The 18,324-nt window shown below is 37.3% G+C and overlaps 1 protein-coding gene and 1 long non-coding RNA gene across 2 annotated transcripts in view; one reads left to right on the top strand and one right to left on the bottom strand.

Annotated features, from left to right (window-relative positions):
- LOC116166350 overlaps nucleotides 1-17,988 on the bottom strand; it is a 78,635-nt gene extending 60,647 nt beyond the window's left edge. Inside the window, exon 1 of the mRNA XM_031481306.1 lies at nucleotides 17,970-17,988. The gene's annotated coding sequence lies outside the window, so the exon portion shown is untranslated. The remainder of the gene's footprint in view (nucleotides 1-17,969) is intronic.
- Nucleotides 8,514-8,966, top strand: LOC116166352. Its single transcript, XR_004144317.1, has 2 exons — nucleotides 8,514-8,844; nucleotides 8,901-8,966. It is a non-coding gene; the product is annotated as an uncharacterized LOC116166352 (long non-coding RNA).
- Nucleotides 17,989-18,324: the final 336 nt, after the last annotated feature.

Raw genomic sequence — 18,324 nt, 5'->3', positions numbered from 1 at the left:
ATCAGAATAGAATAAACAAAATGACTTATTTACGTTATCATTGCACAGTATCATATTTAGAATCAAATTTATTGGATTTATAGGTTCTGATAGTTAAATGTGACATTAGCACTCACATGTTAAATGAACAAATACTTATTGCCAATTTGTTTAATTATCATCTATAAAATGCCTATCCTGCATCTTAATTTGCACCTTGCGTTACCGTCACAAAATTTTCCGGTACTAATTCCATGTCATTTTAGTAATACTCGTTAGACACCGAGAAAATATCATTTTTCGATCCTGTTTGTCTAGGTCTCATTATAGTCTAAATAGATGATGGCTCCTTGGCAATTTGAACAATTTGTTTTCTTGTTTATTAGTAAGTTGTCCTAAAGTCACAAGCAATTGATGAAACTCGTATTTTAGTAACTACGGACCTAAAATAAAAGAAATAGCTGATGTAATAGAAAATAAACAACGAAATTAATAGAAAAGAAAGGGAATATACCCGATCATGATAAGAGGTCGAGGAGGTGGCCGGTGGGCTATGGTTGGTAGAAATTAAGTCCTTTCGTCGAGACCTTTCGTTAGAGTACTATGAAGGATAAAACTAGTTCCACTCCCCCCCCCCCCACACCGTACTTTGATAAGAGGACAGAAAGAAGGGCAGCAGTTGGTAAAAAACGGTTCCTTTCGTTGAGACCTTTAATTATAGAATACAATGAGAGATAAAATTAGCCCCCCTCCTCCCCTCAGGACCCGTCGCTCACTGATCTCGAAAAAGAGTCGCACGGGAAAGTTATAGTTTGTACAAACCAATTTATTTCGATGATACCTTCATTAGAATACCATGAAGGGTAGAACATGTGGTACCCCCCCCCCCTCATTTTCTAAAGTCTGGTCGTCTGGTACACCTTCAAGGTATAGGCTACCTACTGCAAAGAATTCCAGGACTCTAGGACCATTCCCATAGATGTAGTTCGAAACGGCAGAAGTGGGTCCTGACGGACGGACGGACAGACACAACGCAAACAATAGCACATTTTTTTAATTCTTAAAACATGCGCTAAAATCTGCTAGTGTGTAATAGGTGGCCTATGCGTTCACTGACAAAAATCCTATTCCCGATCTAGTTACAACAGCTACGTAATTAGTGGCGGTAGGTATACCCCAATCATTGTAATAGGTATCTTCTGAGGAAAATTTCTTTAACCTGAATCTAAAACGGAGTCGTGCAAGGTAGCAACCCTTCGTGCACGTGGCGCAGACGACGGGTCCAGAGGAAAGCTGCAGATGATCCTGTACAAAAGAAGTAAGGTCCAAATAGCAGGTGCAAAATGATAATGGCGACCGCATGGCCGCAGGTTCTGCGCACATGAACAATATGCAAATGCAAATTTTAGGCTTTTGACACAGCGCCACTTAAACTGTTCATACGCAACTTTTGAAGAAATTTAGCTTCTATTTGGTATATATTGCAGAAGGTTTGTTATTGTTCTTTTAGTGCGCAGTCTCTTGGGGTTGTTTTGGGTATGTCACAGGTTAGATATTGTTGTGTAAACTACGCCATGCGGACGTTCTATTTGGCTTCGGCACTTGCAAAAACGATGGGACACCCTGTATGTGCATTTCAATTATTTTTACGTTAAAAGTTGGTTGTAAATTGGGATTAAGCGCAATTCCGATCATGTCATTCGGATTGTAGGTCAATTTTTTAAAATCAGAACCACTATAATACTACTAAATGAACTGCCTAAGAATTGCTTTCGTCAAATCGTTTGCGGAGCGCCTATGTTTCGTTCAGATTTTTGATTGATGGATTTCGAATAAATTTGCTTAATCTGTAAATGGTTACTGTTGTGTTATATCGAGCCCAAATTACGACCTAGATAAGAGTGTTCATGTTAAATTTTTCTGTATTAAAAAAGGAAATTTTTTTAAACAATTTTTTGGAATTGTGGAGGCGCGTTTACTACTGAATTTCTCAAATTAGTAAAATTTAAGTCAGTATCGAGATTTTCGTTATGGCGGAGGCTGGACGTGCCCTATAAAAATTATAATTGTTTCTAGTACCTGCATTTAATTAAGCTAACTGGACAGGTGCGTGTGGGTAGTTTACTGACCGTTTGCCGTTTCACATAGCAATATAGATTGGCAATGTTGTTTGACAAATTTTTTAAAATATCTTTACTTGCCAAACCTAACTTCATGCGCAGGTTTTGCAAAATCACATAATGATTTTTTTTATTGATTCCGACTTTCTTCCTAAACATTCTATTGTTGGGCGTAGAAAGTGGTGGATACTTATTTAACCTTATGTCAACCGTAGTTCTTGGAATTGTTTCAAAACCGCTTCCACTCTCAATAAACCGTGCTCAATTCTGACCGATGACGGGACCAACACATTCTCAATATCACGGAACCTAAACGTAACCAACGTAACATATCAGTTATAGTTCGCGGGAAAACAGCAGGTGCATTAATAAGACCAAACGGCATCCATAAATATTCATAATGACCAGCGGGTGCAACTAGTGCTGTTCTAGGAATTGACTCTGGGATATAAATAAAGGGAACATCTGAATTTGATGGGACTAATAATCACAAATGTCTAAACTGCATAATGGGGCAATTACCAATATGAAATCTTTCTCTTTCAAGGACTACTCCGTACTCAACAACTAATTTTAACTCATGTAATGATCTCCGTATGTACTTACTTTGCTATAAATAGATCAAAAGTCTTCAGCATAGTAGATACAATAAAACAACGCGAAGTATATATTACGATGACTGTTAAGTAGGAAGCTATTTGTCAATTATAATAAATGACTCCTCCAATTACCTAGTCCTTAATAAGACACAGTAAACAAAGAAATGGAGCAAATTAACTCAATCATTACAATATGAGATCGTGTAAATTCATTTTTTGAAAATATAATCTACCATGAGCGGACGAATAAAGTAGGTACCAACACAATGTGCGTAGAAACAGAACAACGCTGGTGATACCAATTTGAGCATGAGAATTCTTTATGATTGTAGTTGTTAAACTAATTAAAGGGTTAACTAACAAAATAAATTATTGTTTACCTAAACGACAAATTAACTAACTACGTTTTGTAAATAAAATAAGAGTGGAGTAAGAAATAGAGTTTTGAAGGTAACATTAATTTACCACACAGATGATCGGAAGCTTCTTGAAACAAAATTGAAAATTAGTTTGAAATAGGTGCTTTGACGTTCATCAAGCGTGAAAACGAGGATGACAAAAATGTTCAAAAACTTGTTCCTTTTAATCACAGAACAAAGTCGTTCTATGGCTCTAATACTCTTCTTACATGCGAAATTTCTTTTCCATCACACCGTAATGGATTGTTTGGAGCGAACATTATCATTATTATTCGTCCTCGTAACTATTTTCTTGTCTGTTCCTGCAGGAGCCAATTGCACGAAAGAAATTTCAGAAATGTCGGTTTCAAATTTTTAAGTGTTGAAAATGTTGGGTGATTTTTAGCGTATTTTCCAAAAGGAAAATGAATGCTATTATCCGTACTTTGTCCGTCTGTACGTTTGTTTTTCAGAATTCTTTACGGATAATCTGCACAATATTGGTATGTAATTAGAGTTTTTCAGTAATCTTCCCTTTGATGTCTCAGAATGTTTGCAACATTTTTGCTGTATTTTGTACAAGATAATTAATTAATTAACTAATTAGAGAAAATAAGAAGTAGTATGACTATTTTTACATAGAAGCAGAAAACACACATATCCATCTGAAATAAGAAATTTACAATGTGCAGCATCTGCAATGTATGGGGGTAGATACTTCGGCAATACATGCCGATCATAAACGCAGTCATAGGCGCGCGCTTTGGTATTTTCATCATTTTGTAATGATATAGTTTCTTAAAATATACTTAGCCGATTTCTTTTAAAACTACTTAATACATAAATTGATCGCTTAACTGGAACATTTTGGTTAATAGGGACATCCGTCATCCGACATAACACTAACGTTATTTCCTACAAAAACATGTGATGATTTTGTAGCAATGCAAAAGAGAAGTATAAAAACAAAATAGAATTAATGCGTTTTTGATGTAGAGAATATTAGCCGGCTATATAAGTGAGGATTGATCTACTAGTTACTAGTTTTTTTAATTTTTGTTATTAAAATCACAGTTGATAGTTCTCTATTACTGGTTGACCTACTTAAATTATGTGAAATAAAAAACAACCACAAAAGGAAAACCATATGCGACTGATAACGGCTTTGAAACGTTAGGAAGGGGTACATAATGTAGTTGTGAGCTAACGAAAAGACTGGTAGATTATTTATACCATAGATTAAAATGTTTATAGAAAGAACTCAATTGTTGTTAACATGACATGTACCCAAAATAGATAAGTCCGTAACTCTTTAGCGTCTTAGTTGATAACTATTTTGCACCTTCTGGGTTATATGATATTACGTTTCAGTAATTTGTGAACGTCCGTATCTAATTAGTATCTTTGCAATCTCGGTTAAATTATGATCGAGCTTGAAACGCGTATGTTGTTGGAGACCACCACTTTCTGTTGTCAAATTAACTCCCGTAACTGGTATAGAAGCAGATTACGAGTAGAGCGAGGCTCTTCAGGCATTAATCAATTAATTACATTTACCGAGTCCTGCGGCTTGAAGAGGTTTTCAGGTTTGGATGCTAGATCTCAGTTCTTTTCGTCAACGTTTAAATTTATGCAAGGAAAGAGTTGCCTTATACGCCTTACGTGCGAATTTTTGCCCGAAATTTCAATTATTTGTGGAATGTTGTTTTATGATTCAGTCATTAGTTTGCTAATCGATCATTCTTGATTGGGGCAATTTCAATTGCACAGTGCATTTAGTAAAAATTGTCAGTAACGTACGCCATAATTTTGAATATTTGTTTTAGTACCTAAATTTTATTTGCACTTTTATTACTACCCTCGTATGTTCTCATTGTCATACCAGGAGAGTTCAGCCTCATTGGTAAGTACAACGAAGGACGAAGATCAAATACCCAGAACGAACTACCACTGTGGAAGATCTCAAGTTCTTATTTTGTGTTCCAACCGTGCTAGTTGGCCGTTTATACGGCGGGTTTGAAGAAACGCAGTGCCACCTCTGCCAACCGTTATACAGGGTGATTCCTATAGTACCTGCCACCGTTTGGGAGCGTATAGGGGGTGCCTAGGGGAAGTCTTTTCATATAGGACACTTGGGGTCGGAAATCCAAAATAAGGGCGCCAGAACCAAATTTATCTTCTGGAATTTCACGCCTGTATGTAGGCAACCCAACCGACCGACGTTTCGCGCGGAGCGATGCAGAGCGAGTTAGCGCGAGGAAGCGACATGGGAGGGAAGAAGGGAAAACGACAGTCAAAAGCAATAACGTTTACAAGTGTTCAACGTGGCCACCGTTGTTCTCAATGCACTTCCTACATCTAGCCAACCACTCCCCTCGAACTCGCGTGAAGACTCCTATGTCCTGGCGAACAGCCTCTCCGGCCATGACGACGCGCGCAATTAAGTCCTCTTCGGATTCGACGGGAGTCTCGTAGACGTGCGCTTCCATCACACCCCACAAGTAAAAATCTAATGGGGTGATGTCGGGCGAGCGGGCAGGCCACTCCACCGCACCTCCACGGCCGATCCATCTGTCCGGATAGGTTTGGTCCAAGTGTTCCCTCACCTGCCGCCCGTAGTGAGCAGGGCACCCATCGTGCTGGAACCAGTGGTCCCAGTACAAGTTCACTGGAACATTCATTAAAAGTTCTGGTAGCACCTCGCGCAGGAAAATCAGGTAATTATGGGCATTTAGACGCGGAGGGAGGATGTAAGGCCCCAGTAGGTTGTCCCCCAGGATGCCAGCCCAAACGTTTAAAGAAAACTTGTCCTGGTATCCTCGCGTAAACGTTTCATGAGGATTGTGCTCCGCCCAGTAGTGGCTGTTACGAGGATTGAAGGTCCCCTCTCTTGAGAATCCTTTCTCGTCAGTAACTAGCACGCTCCTCAGAAAGTTCGGATTAGCTTCTTCCTCCTGGACGACTAAGTTGCAGAATTCCAGCCTCCTTTCATGGTCACCCGGCCGTAACTCTTGCACTTTCTTAAACTTATAGGGGTGTAAGTTGTTGTTGTTGGCGATGTTCCACACTGTGTGTTGACTACAACCCACCTGATCTGCTACAAGTCGAGTGCTAGTACGCGGGTTTGCCTCGAAACGTTCCAACACATCCTCCTCTAAGGCATTTACCAACGGGCGATCGCGATCACGGGCGCTAGTGGGCTGCGAAATAGGAGGAGGTCGGTGTAAACAAACAAACTTTTCGAAATGGGTGCTTAAATGACCCAAGTATCGATGTGCATCACGAATCTGTGTGTAAAGTTAAGCCTCCGTCAGCTTACCTGCAATTGCCCTGTCTCGCACAGTCGGAAGTGAACTTCTTGAAAGACCTGTCTGCAGGGTAACTGACGGTTTGGATACCGCTCAGCGTACGCTCGTCGTGCAGCTCGTGCGTTACCATTTGCCAATCCGTACATGAAGTGCATGTCCGCGTATTCCGTGTTAGTAAAACGTGCCATAGTGTTTATTCACTTGATACGCGTCGTTGCAGACGGGATTTCGTGGGTTTAAACAAAATTCTGATCAAGTGTCAGCCACACATCGCCGCCTGAGATCGCTCCGTGTGCACCGCCGGCCGGTTGGGTTGCCTACCTACAGGCGCGAAATTCCAGAAGATAAATTTGGCTCTGGCACCCTTATTTTAGATTTCCGACCCCAAGTGTCCTATATCAAAATACTCCCCTACGCACCACCTACACGCTCCCAAACGGTGGCAGGTACTATAGGAATCACCCTGTATATTATTTATTTCTTACAGTTTATAACATAATACGAGTGGGAGCTATTCGTCACTAATATTTCACTTCGCCTTCGGCAACGCGGTTAGATGGCGATGGATTTTATGGCGCCTCGATGTCTGTCGGGATTTCTAGAATATTCACTACAACTTGTATTCCGTAAGCGAAGAAACGTACAAGAGAAGATAACGAGGATTTACCTGCACCAAAAATGTTTCAACAGGTGTAACGTGTTTTTTTTTTTGCTTGAAAATTTTTCCTAACATTCGAAAGTATATGCCACAAGTAATAAGCCTATTGAAAATGGGTCAAATCCAATGACCCCTTGGAATCACGCCTCTCTATTTCTGCCAAACGCTTGAACCTATTTAATTTAGTTCAAACTTTGCACAGTTGACCTATATGCCACATGTAATAAGCCTATTGAAAATGGATCAAATCCAATGAGCCCGGGGGGTCACGCTTCTCTGTCCCTGCCAAACGCTTGAACCTATTCGGTTGAAACTTTGGACAGTAGACTTACATGCCACATGTAGCAAGTCTATTGAAAATGGGCCAAATCCAATGACCCCGTAGGATCACGCCTCTCTGCCTCTGGCAAACGCTTGAACCTATTCGGTTCGAACTTTGCACAGTTATGGTATGGTACTCCATCGAAACGTTTTCACGGATTAGAATTTTTCAGTTAAACAATTCGAGGGTTTGAACTTTCCTCGCCTTTTTCGTTTCACATGAACTTTCATGTTCCAGCAATATTTATAGTCGAAAGGTTCCAGTGATGCAGAAATTAGTATGTATATCAGAATGTAATTCGTATCTTCCTCGATCTATACCATTATGGAAGATGGTTGGCTATAATGTTGTCATCGCTGCAACAAGTTCACTAATTGGAATTACAAGAAATGGGTACTTCTGGGGAATCTTAAAGTTGGTTAGTCACGATGATCCAGTTTCGGAACATAATCTAAAGCAGATAAAAGATTCTCATAATCGACATCTAAAAATGAAAGCTCATTATTTGTCTTCGGAATTGGAAGAAGCGAAATCGGCCTGTAGCTGTTCGGCCTTGCAAGCTCTTTCCGTGTTTCGGCAGCATGATCACGACGGATTGCTTCCACACGACTCCAGAAAGTGCTTTATATGCAGGATTGCGTTGATGATTCTTGTGAGATAGTGTTGTCCTGGTGATATTTTGAAGGACGCGGAAACTTTACATCTCCTCTCACATGTTGCTGCAGTATAATCTGCAGGAGATACGTGTAGTGCAGATCATTTGCTATCTAGTTGTTTCGGGTTACCTATGAAATCTAAAAAATTAATCCAAATGAGCTTTTGTAAAAATATTGTTTGTAATTTAACCAAGATGGTAAATGACCGTGGCATCGTGAATGTTTCTAACTAAAATGTTTTTTTAAAGCAAGCGGTTGCACAAGCCATAGTTGTATATTACCTAATGTGGAAATCGTGCACACACCGTACAGTCATGGTTAATGGCATGTTTTGAAGACTAATACAAACTCGTTGACGCTGTGTGACAGAACAATATTCTAATTTGCTATTGTCACAATTTTTATTACTCATTACCATTGAATAAAGCCATTACTAATAACTAGTGCATGAGTAACTCTAACCATTCAATGTTAGTCATGTATCAGATTGCCAACATAATTCATTCCTTCTGGCTTCTGAAATAAAAAACAATTGTTCCAGACACGTAAAGACTAACATTTTTGAATTCGTAATTGTCCAATCCAAAATGTGCAATTTTATTTGCTTATTTATCTATTTAAATGTTATGTATTTATTGGTGACGTAATTAAACGTAAAATTACAGGTTCTAAGAAAATGGTTTCAATTCGTTAATTCTAGGCATACCTATGTAATTTATTGGTTTTTCCTTGGTCTCAGTTGGCGATTTATCTGTTGATACCTGATTTTCAAGATATCCTGGCATAACGGGGAAATTAAATACTGTATGTAAATTTAATTACGTGATTTATTCATTACAATTAATTATTAATATTCACAGGAAGTAACAGTGTTAACGATGAACTACATTTATAGCGGCTCTAACAATTAAATGTTTCTAATTTAATTGCAGTCATATTTATAACACTTACTTCACAACACGAGCGCATATTTCGTTATTTATCACTTCGACATCGATTCACGTTCATTAGAAGGAATATCGTACTGATTCACATCCGCTTTTCTTCCTTATGGCCGGTGACGAACCCTACCTACTTGATGGCCAAACGATAATGATCTAGAAGGATCGGTACACCTACACGCTACACTGCCCTCCTCTTCAAGCTGTTGCGCGCATCCAACTTCTCAAGGCCACATTCCTATTTTTGAAGTTGCCAATTTTGTGACACTATGAACTTGTAAATTGTTGTTTTAAGTTGTCCAAAAATCCTAGGCTAATGCCAAGAGTGGTCTTTCGATGTGCGATAATAAAGAAACCACCGCCCCTACTCCTGTACGAAATACGCTTTATAAACCTCAGGACGTTACTTCTAGTGAACTGAATTGGACACATATATAAGGTGTCCCAACGAAACCATAAAACTCGGCAAAATAAATGTTTTCACAAAAATTCAATTTTTATGCGAACATAATTATTGAAACTTTAACTCTGTGCTAGGGTTTGTTCCCCTCCTCTCATATTTTTAAATAGACCAAGCCATTCATTTGGAAGGGGTGGTAATATATCCTATATCAAAATATCAGAAGATATTTAACAATAATAAGTTATTCTAAAACATACCTTCGAAAGTAAAGCATCACTAGATCGGTGGGCCACTGTGCTAAATGAGTCACTGTAACCGTGGCTCTTAATTTACAATTATTTATTTTTTAATTTTTTATGAAGTACCTGGTTACGTTAAAAGTATCGTAACTCGACATATTTATTGTTTTGATGTAAAATTAACAGTTGGTCACTTTCTCCGTCCGTAGGTACGTCCGAGGCCTTAACTACTCCTACAGTTTTAAACATAGTTAATTCGTTTTTTTTGCATTCGTCTCTGGCACCTCAACCAAGAAACATCTTGACGATTAGTATGCGCATATATCAACTTTCTTATTTATACATTTTTAAAATTTTAACCACAGATGCTTCTAGTAAAGACGATCATATCGCATATTGTAAAAACCAAATGTGCGCATGTGCAAACTGCAGGTTTCTTATTTATGGAGATATGTTTAGCGCATTTTCCAATTCATGTTGGAAGGTGATATTATGGGCACTTTCTTATTTATGGAGATATATTCTAACCACAGATGCTTTTATAAAGCAAATCCCATATTGTAAAAATTAGATGTGCGCAGGCGTAAACTACATAATGCCTACTTTCTTATATATAGAGATATTTTTTTGAAATATTAACCAATGATTCTTCAACTAAAGGGAAACATATCCTATATTTTAAATATCAGGTGTGTAAGTATGTTTCTAAATTATAAGAATATTTATGCCATAACTGATTTTCCTTTGTACACATAAATACTCCGATACATGATTTTTCGGGAAGTACTGATCAATTCATGGAAAATGCGCTAAAGTTACTCGCCTAAGGCGAAAACTTTTTTTCATTTCTATCTAATTCCTTGTAAATGGGTTTCAAATTTATTCGTTAAGAAATTCAAGTGTATTTTTAATTTTCGTCAAAATATATAAGATAATATGTGGAACCTCGACATTTTTCGAGTCTGTAGAATCTCTATAGCAGTTTCTGGAAATTCTGGTAAAATTATGAACTAATATCGGAAGAATTCTGGAAGGTTAAAAAGAGACAGATACTGCGACTCAAAAAGAATTAAAAAAATTGGATAATTTTGGCAAATCTTACTATGAACACATTGGTCAAATAGTGTTGGGGAAATCGGGATAACATTGAAAGGATTAATGAAAGAATTTTGGGAGAACTTTTGGCTGCATAGACTTTGAAAATGTGAGAGAACTGTTGGACAATTTTAAAAAAAGCATAGGTCTCGGAAGAGAGAGTTTCCATCCAAAATTCTTCTAGATGTGACAAATTCCGAGAAGTCCCAACATGAACTATCGCGATAGGAGGATAAACACGTTTTTAATTAAATTTACAAATGGCAAGATTTAAATCTTGTTTGAAAAGTGAAATTATAGTTGGTTTTGATAGCTTGCAACGCGGAAGCATTAAATTTGCGATATCTTTAATATCGGGACCTATAAAAAAGAAATTTCTTGCTACAATATGTGGAATTTTTCATTGCCCTTTCTAAACGGTCACTCAAACATATTATTTCACTTGTCAACGTACCCTGTCGCTTGGTTTTTTTTGTAGTTTATGGGTAATGAAATTGAATTTATTAACAAAAGTGTGATTTATGTTTCGTTACAACTTTTTTTAAATTATCCACTTCACCGCTATAGTGCTATTGCGTCTGCATGTAGGTACTTTTTCCTTGTGATTCAATACCTATGTACCTCTGCCTACCGTCACAATTTTGAAGCTAATTCAATGGTTAACGTCTGGACATGTTAAACAATGGTTGTAGTCAATATTTCCAGCATGATACCGCATCCCCAGCTGTAGGTACTAATAGGGAGTTCTGGCAACGACTTAAATCTCACCTAGGTACCACTTTAATTTGTTAACCGTGAGAAAATTTGCACACACTAACAATTTCATGCAAATTACAATTTTGTGAAGCACCTTTCATTCAACTTTCTCTCAGTATATTGAACGTGTTATTGGCCCGGGTTTAAAATTCTGTTACTTTTGGAAAACTCCTCTGACTTTCAAGTAGGCAATATAAAAGCGACCGTGCTAATGTCTGAGTGGCAAGACACCGTATATTAGTTAATTTCATGCGTTTGAATAATGGATCATTGTCCCACACGAAAAGAACTTTTTAAGATATAAATGATAGTTATTCATATGTGAGTATAGGAGAAAGTTCCGCATTAAAGGCTTTCATTATCTAAGGTCAATATACTTTGATTGATTTCTGTGCAGTCTAAATGGCGTAACAGCTATGACATTTTTTAATGCCATTTGGAATTTGCGGTGTTAATTGTGGCGCATAAGCTGGTTAATTATTTGATCCTTCTGTGCAAAAGGGAAAGTTGTCTGTAATTACCTGTTATAAACATACCTAATTACTGGATATTGTCGGAAACACCCTACTTAGATACGTGTTAAAATAAATTTAAACTTTTGGTTTACAACATTACCATTCTGATATGCACACCCTCAACGAAACTGGTGTACGACCATATGATTACCATAACGCAAGTTCACATTATAAACCGAAAAGGAATACAAACAAGATAAAGCGCATTTTTTTAACCGAAATAAATAGCTTTTGTTTTGACATCACCAATGGATATATTTCTTGCAGACGTCTTAATTGCCCTTTGTGAGTACCCTCTTCCGACAATCCGATCATGAGGAATAAGCGAATATACCCGATCACGATAAGAGGTCGAGGGGGAGGGTTATGGTTGGTAGAAATTATGTCCTTTCGTTGAGACCTTTCATTAGAGTACCATGAAGAATAAATCTAGAATAAAACTAGTCCCCCCTCCCTCGCCCTACACCACGTACTTTGATAAAATGACAGAGAGAAAGGCAGTAGTTGGTAGGAAATGCCCCCAGGCCCCGTCGCTCACTGATCTCGAAAAAGAGTCGCACAGGAAAATTATTGTTTGTACAAACCAATTTATTTCCATGAAACTTTTCATTAGAATACCATGAAGGGTAGACCATGTGTTCTCCCCCTCCTCGTTTTCTAAAGTTTAACTTGGCGCCACTAAAGGCATGCGTATGCAAAATCTAAGACCAATTGGTTGTCGTATGTAAAAGTTATGCACGTTTTACTTTAAAAAACAGCATCTCAGGAAATAATTCGTGGGGAGGGGGGAGGGAAGGCCTTTTAGACAGCGAAATTTGATGGTCGTCTGGCACACCTCCAAGGTATAGGCTACCTACTGCAAAAAATTCCAGCACTCTAGGACCATTCCCCTAGAAGTAGTTCGAAACGGCAGAAGTGGGACGGGCGCATTGCAGCGAACCACCAATGGACAAATAGTGGCGATTTAGGTAGGAGCAAGTCTTTCCGTTCAACATTGACACAATACAATCCCGGAAGTCGCTCGCATCTTAAGAAAAACATAGATTCGGGATCAGCAGTTGTTCTGTGACCGGCAATCTGTAAGCTCGTCTTTGTTTACATTACGATCAAGCAGATTCTTCCAGGGCATAAAATAACATGTTAACTGGGCGACACTTGTGTCGCCCAGTGTTGAGATTTTGTCGCCCAGTGGCTATGGGTGGTGCCGGCAAATTTATATTTTTTAATAATTTAATAATTCACATTTTACATTTATCGGAATTTTAAAAGTATTTAAAAAATGACAGACATTGAGTAAATATTTTAGAATATTCTCAGTTTCCGTTTAGTAAACAAGCGAGTAACAATGGAACTGCGATTTCTGACTTAAAATGAGTCGGGGAGAGTCGAGAGTCATTATTCATATACTTCTTTTGGGCCAAAAATCCCAACCGTACACGGTACAAACAAGTGTAGAACACATGAGAAAAGGCGCGCAGTTTGAAAGTATGTCAGTAGCGCATGCGCAGCTAAGTCGACGCTAGCGCTCCGATTTGCCGGCTTGCCGAATGCCGCCAGTCGAGAGTGCACTGTGTTGGGGGAATGTTGTCGGTCGACTCGACTCCAACTAACTGACCAGTGAAGTTGTATACTTTTGAAATTGAGCTATGATCTTGGCCCAGGGGGAGGGGGAGCCTTGGCCTGTTACAATGTTCTGGAATACGTAGGTAATTAAATGAAGTGAGATGACATGGACTATTTACGAGCAAATGCGATCGACAAATCCATTAAAAGACACGTAAAAATCTGTGATTTTCCCTTTAATTTGTGCAAACATTTTCCGGGGCCCCCCCTCTCTCCTGGGGGGTATCGCAGACCCCCCGGTGAGTACACTCAGTACAGGTCCTTGTCGCCCAGTGGAAATCCCTTAAAATATGCTCTGGATTCTTCATTGAAATTTTGCTATCATTTCTGATGTTATTTTCTAAATTAACAACCAAAGCAATATTATCAACAGATTACCTGCAAGTTTGCAATTTCTGGTATTTGCGATAAACATTTGCGTAGCGATTCTTCCATCTTAGATACAATGTAATAGAACAGTTCCATTTGGTCGACAGTTAGCCTACTTGAATTCAAATGCGAGTATTTGTATTTCATCCAGAAGACGGTACTTCTTTAATACAATCAACCTAATGCTCGTAACGTACATAGAGAAATATTACCAAAATCTAGAATGTGAAAAATCAGACCTAATTCCAATTCATTCGCACTACGGAGCCCATTAATAATGGGTTTCAGAGATAGATAAAACAAAGAGATAATTAATAAATTAACACATATGGCAATAAGCTAGAAAGAAACGTGTTAATAAAGAGATATTATATAAAAATAACTGTACCTCAAGAGGAATACATCCCTGACTCATTCGCGTAAAGACGCTTAGATAATTAGATAAACAATTTGAGGGTCATTCATTATAGAGAGTCAATTACGCACAGAAGCTCTATTACAGCATTGGCCTATTGAAAGAAATCCTACATCCGACTCGTTTTGTAATTTTCTGAGATTCGTTTTTAATTTAATCGCTATTTGTTTGTAACAATTCTACATATATTCATTCAGTTTTTATTTAAAAAAGTGGTCTTTACGGGTTTAGTTCAAGCGAGTGTTGATTTCGGTACACGGTTAATAAATTTATCTTACCCAACCGTTGGAGGTTCTCGATGACCCGAGATCGTCTATGAGAGATAGGGCGAAACTCGAAAGCCGGAAGCGATTTGGGATGGACTGAGATTGCCTATGACATACAGGGTGAAAGCATCAAGTGATGAGCGCTGGAGTGGTCTGTGCGTAGTTTGACTCGATGCTAGTTCTGTGTCTCGCTCCGTGTTAAATTATTCAGGAAGCCAGAACGCGCAAAAAATAACCAACGAAATGTGTGCAACCATCAAGCTACGGAAAACGTTTCAAATAGATTCCCACCTAATTATACTTAATGAGTTTTTTTTAACTTTTTCCTAACCCAGTTAATGACGAGAGTACAGCATAATAATGTAGACTGCCTATTTAATCTAATGATTATGAAAAGAGTGCGCTTTGCACCTTTATCAATTGCTATACCCAGGTTATCCCAAAATCAACCGTTTCATTTCATTTCCGTATCACGATTAAAATTATGATTGGTTTTCCAATAAATATTCATTGATTGATATTTCGTGTAGATTAGTTATAGTTAATTATTAGGAAAATTGGCAAATCAAACTTTCAAATCTATTTTTTTAATACTTTCCCACTCGTGTAACCTTTATCTTCCCAATAAAGCTGGTGACCTTGAATACTCCGCACGCAAAAATCAATTTTTTATTGATGAAAATAAGTTGATTTATTTTTCGGCCGTTAAACATAATGCAAATGCAAACACCCATTTAATGCGTGAAATAATAGCTGTTTTTAATTACCTATTATATACTCGCACCTCTGCTATTGGCATTATTCAAAGTTTAAATTCTTTTCGTCACAGCAATAATCAAACATTCAAAGAATGAATCTTTGGTATGTAGTGAATAATAGGCAAATTTTAATTCAATGCAATAGTTGGGTATTTGAAATGGTACTATTAAATAACTTTCAAGGATTCTTGTGTATAAATCTGTAAATGAGATACAATTTACCACACGTACATGCCCTGTACTTGTAAAGTAAATAGTATAATTATTGTTTCTCGTATAAATATGAATATGTACAGGGTGACGGGGTGCCAATATGTGCTTACGGAAGGATTTGTCGGGAACGTGCTTTTGTATGATAGTATATAGTAGAATATTTGGCAATTTTAAAAATGTATAGGCCATAATGTTGCATTTTTTGGAAATCGAACACCCTGTATTTACTTTCGAATTCTAATCTTACACGAAATTCTACGTCTTTTTTATATTGTATCTAATGTAAATTTAATACGGGATTTATTTCGATCTTCATCTCCATTTATATAAAATTAGTTATTAATATGTACAGGAATCAACAATATTAATCATCAATTAAATAAGATCGGGTTACAACAGCCCATATTTATTACTTAATGTGATTACAAGGGTCACATTTATAACACTAGCTAGCACGGATCATAAAATATCACTTCGACATCGATGTTTATAATAAACCGATACCGAAATAATGTTTGTTTGTTATACTATATAAGTGGTTATGCTTTTGCCTTATTTTTTTAAATTATTTTTTTTATTTAAGGGTTTATTGTCGCATCAACACAGGGGTTATTAGCGACGAACAGTATTTATTTTTGTATTCAAGTGGAAGTGCATATATTATCAGTGTGACAGTGTGAAGTTGTTCTGTATATGTCAACTAACCGTTTATTCCGTGGAGGGAGTACCTCATACAGTTCCGATTGTTGCGACGGTGCGTAAACTTCTCTGTTTTCGGTGGTTCTGTTTGTGATAACCGACTTTAACACGAATACTGCTGACATTTTCACAAATGTACGTTTCGCGATAAGTTTATGTAGCGGATGCTGGAGCAGAGCCATGTCCTTTTGATGTTTTTGTATATGTTGTGTGTCAAAATGGATCGTAGATGTGTTTTAGTATCAATTTGGTTTATCTCATTCACCTTTATTTGGTGGTGGATCATTCGTTTTCTCCCGTTTTGGTTTTCTACTTTCGGTTCGGTCCCGTTCGTATGAGTTGCGGTGTCTTAATGTGATCACTTTATTCATGAAAATTCCAAAAAAAAAATTTCCGATTTGGTTTTTTTTCTGATGTTATTTGAACAAAAAAGTACACATTGTTTTGAGTAGCAATTTATTATGAATACAACGGTACACGGCCAGTGGCGGATTTAAATTTTTTGCGCCCCTAGGTACACCAAAAGATATGCGCCCCTCCAAAAATAATCTTTAAATTTCAATAAACTTTAAGATGCTAATAAAAATCACATTATACCTTGAAATTTTTAAAACTAATAGATTACGTTTTCACACATGTCAAAACTTGCATTGGCGATTATCGTTCTTGCAGTTCAGTTTGTTTAAACTGTCTACCAATTCCAATTTATTTCATAATTTTAATTAAAAATTTTTTTCATTTGTAACTTGTTAGGGGACTTATTTTAAAACTTAAAATATTATCTAAAATAAATATAGTGCAAAAAAATGCCGCCCCCTAAAGCTGACGCCCCTAGGCACGTGCCTAGAGTGTGCCTGTATGTAAATCCGCCACTGTACACGGCACACAAAAAACAAAAGATGGAAACAGTTGGTTTCAACGGGATGGTGTATCGGACAAATTTTTCAAGAAATTTGTCCGATAGGTATTCTCGTACGATTAGGGCGTTGTGCGCGGGTGTACCGTCCTGTTGAAATAAACAATTTCCCTAATGTGACCATCGTCGTATTTTGTATAGTTTCGGAGATTCGTCATTTGGGGACATTTTATACTATATTGCATACATAGTGAGCACCCTGTATGTATGCACAAATTAATAATAAGGATTTTGTGACTTCAATTACCCATAATAGAAATCGCAGAGTAAGTACGTACTTATTATGATATGATTACATTACAAAAAAGGAAGCAAAAATTTAAGTTAAATTTAGTACATAGGTTTAGATTTCGTAGTAATATCTTATTTGATGGATATCGTTTAAATTAGACAAGCTTCAACTACCTACTGCAGATACTTGGGGCACTCCACGTTTACAGGTTTTCACTCTCAGTCAAATAAGGTTTATATCATATATTGCATGTACTTTCTTAAATTATATGAATCTAATAAATCTAAAAATGATTGGTGCAACATTGTCGTCCTATACTGCAATAGGATGTTGATACATCCAATTGAAGTATGTAACCGGATTTTCATATCGGTAAATGTGTATTGTGATCAGCAACCTGTAAGTTTAAGTAGGTGTCTAATTCCCTAATAAGTGCACATTTGCACTTCTTTTGTCAAGTAAGAGGGCTTCAATTTTACGATTTCCTACCTTTACACATGTCAATCCTCAAGCCGCCCATTTTCTTCTCATTTCATGTTGTAACACTCGTAAGTATGTACCGTAGATAAAGAAGACGGCGCACGACAATCACTGCAGTTGTAATGAAGCAATCATAACAAACAAACATATTTATAGATATAATGGTCACCATGATGGTCACGGTAGTTCACAAACAGAAACAATTTTATTGTAATAGAAAAAGAAAAACACATTTACAACAACTACAGTCTTTCTTTGATGTCTTTACCTATGGACTACAATTTGTTACGAGAAGACGTATACGATTTGAATTAGTGAATGGCTTCTTCATAGTAAAAATATAAGACGTTAGCGATTTCTTGAT

Source organism: Photinus pyralis, unplaced genomic scaffold (assembly GCF_008802855.1).
Source record: "Photinus pyralis isolate 1611_PpyrPB1 unplaced genomic scaffold, Ppyr1.3 Ppyr1.4_LG3b, whole genome shotgun sequence".
Lineage (NCBI taxonomy): Eukaryota > Metazoa > Arthropoda > Insecta > Coleoptera > Lampyridae > Photinus > Photinus pyralis.
This window is presented reverse-complemented; position numbering and strand designations above follow the sequence as displayed.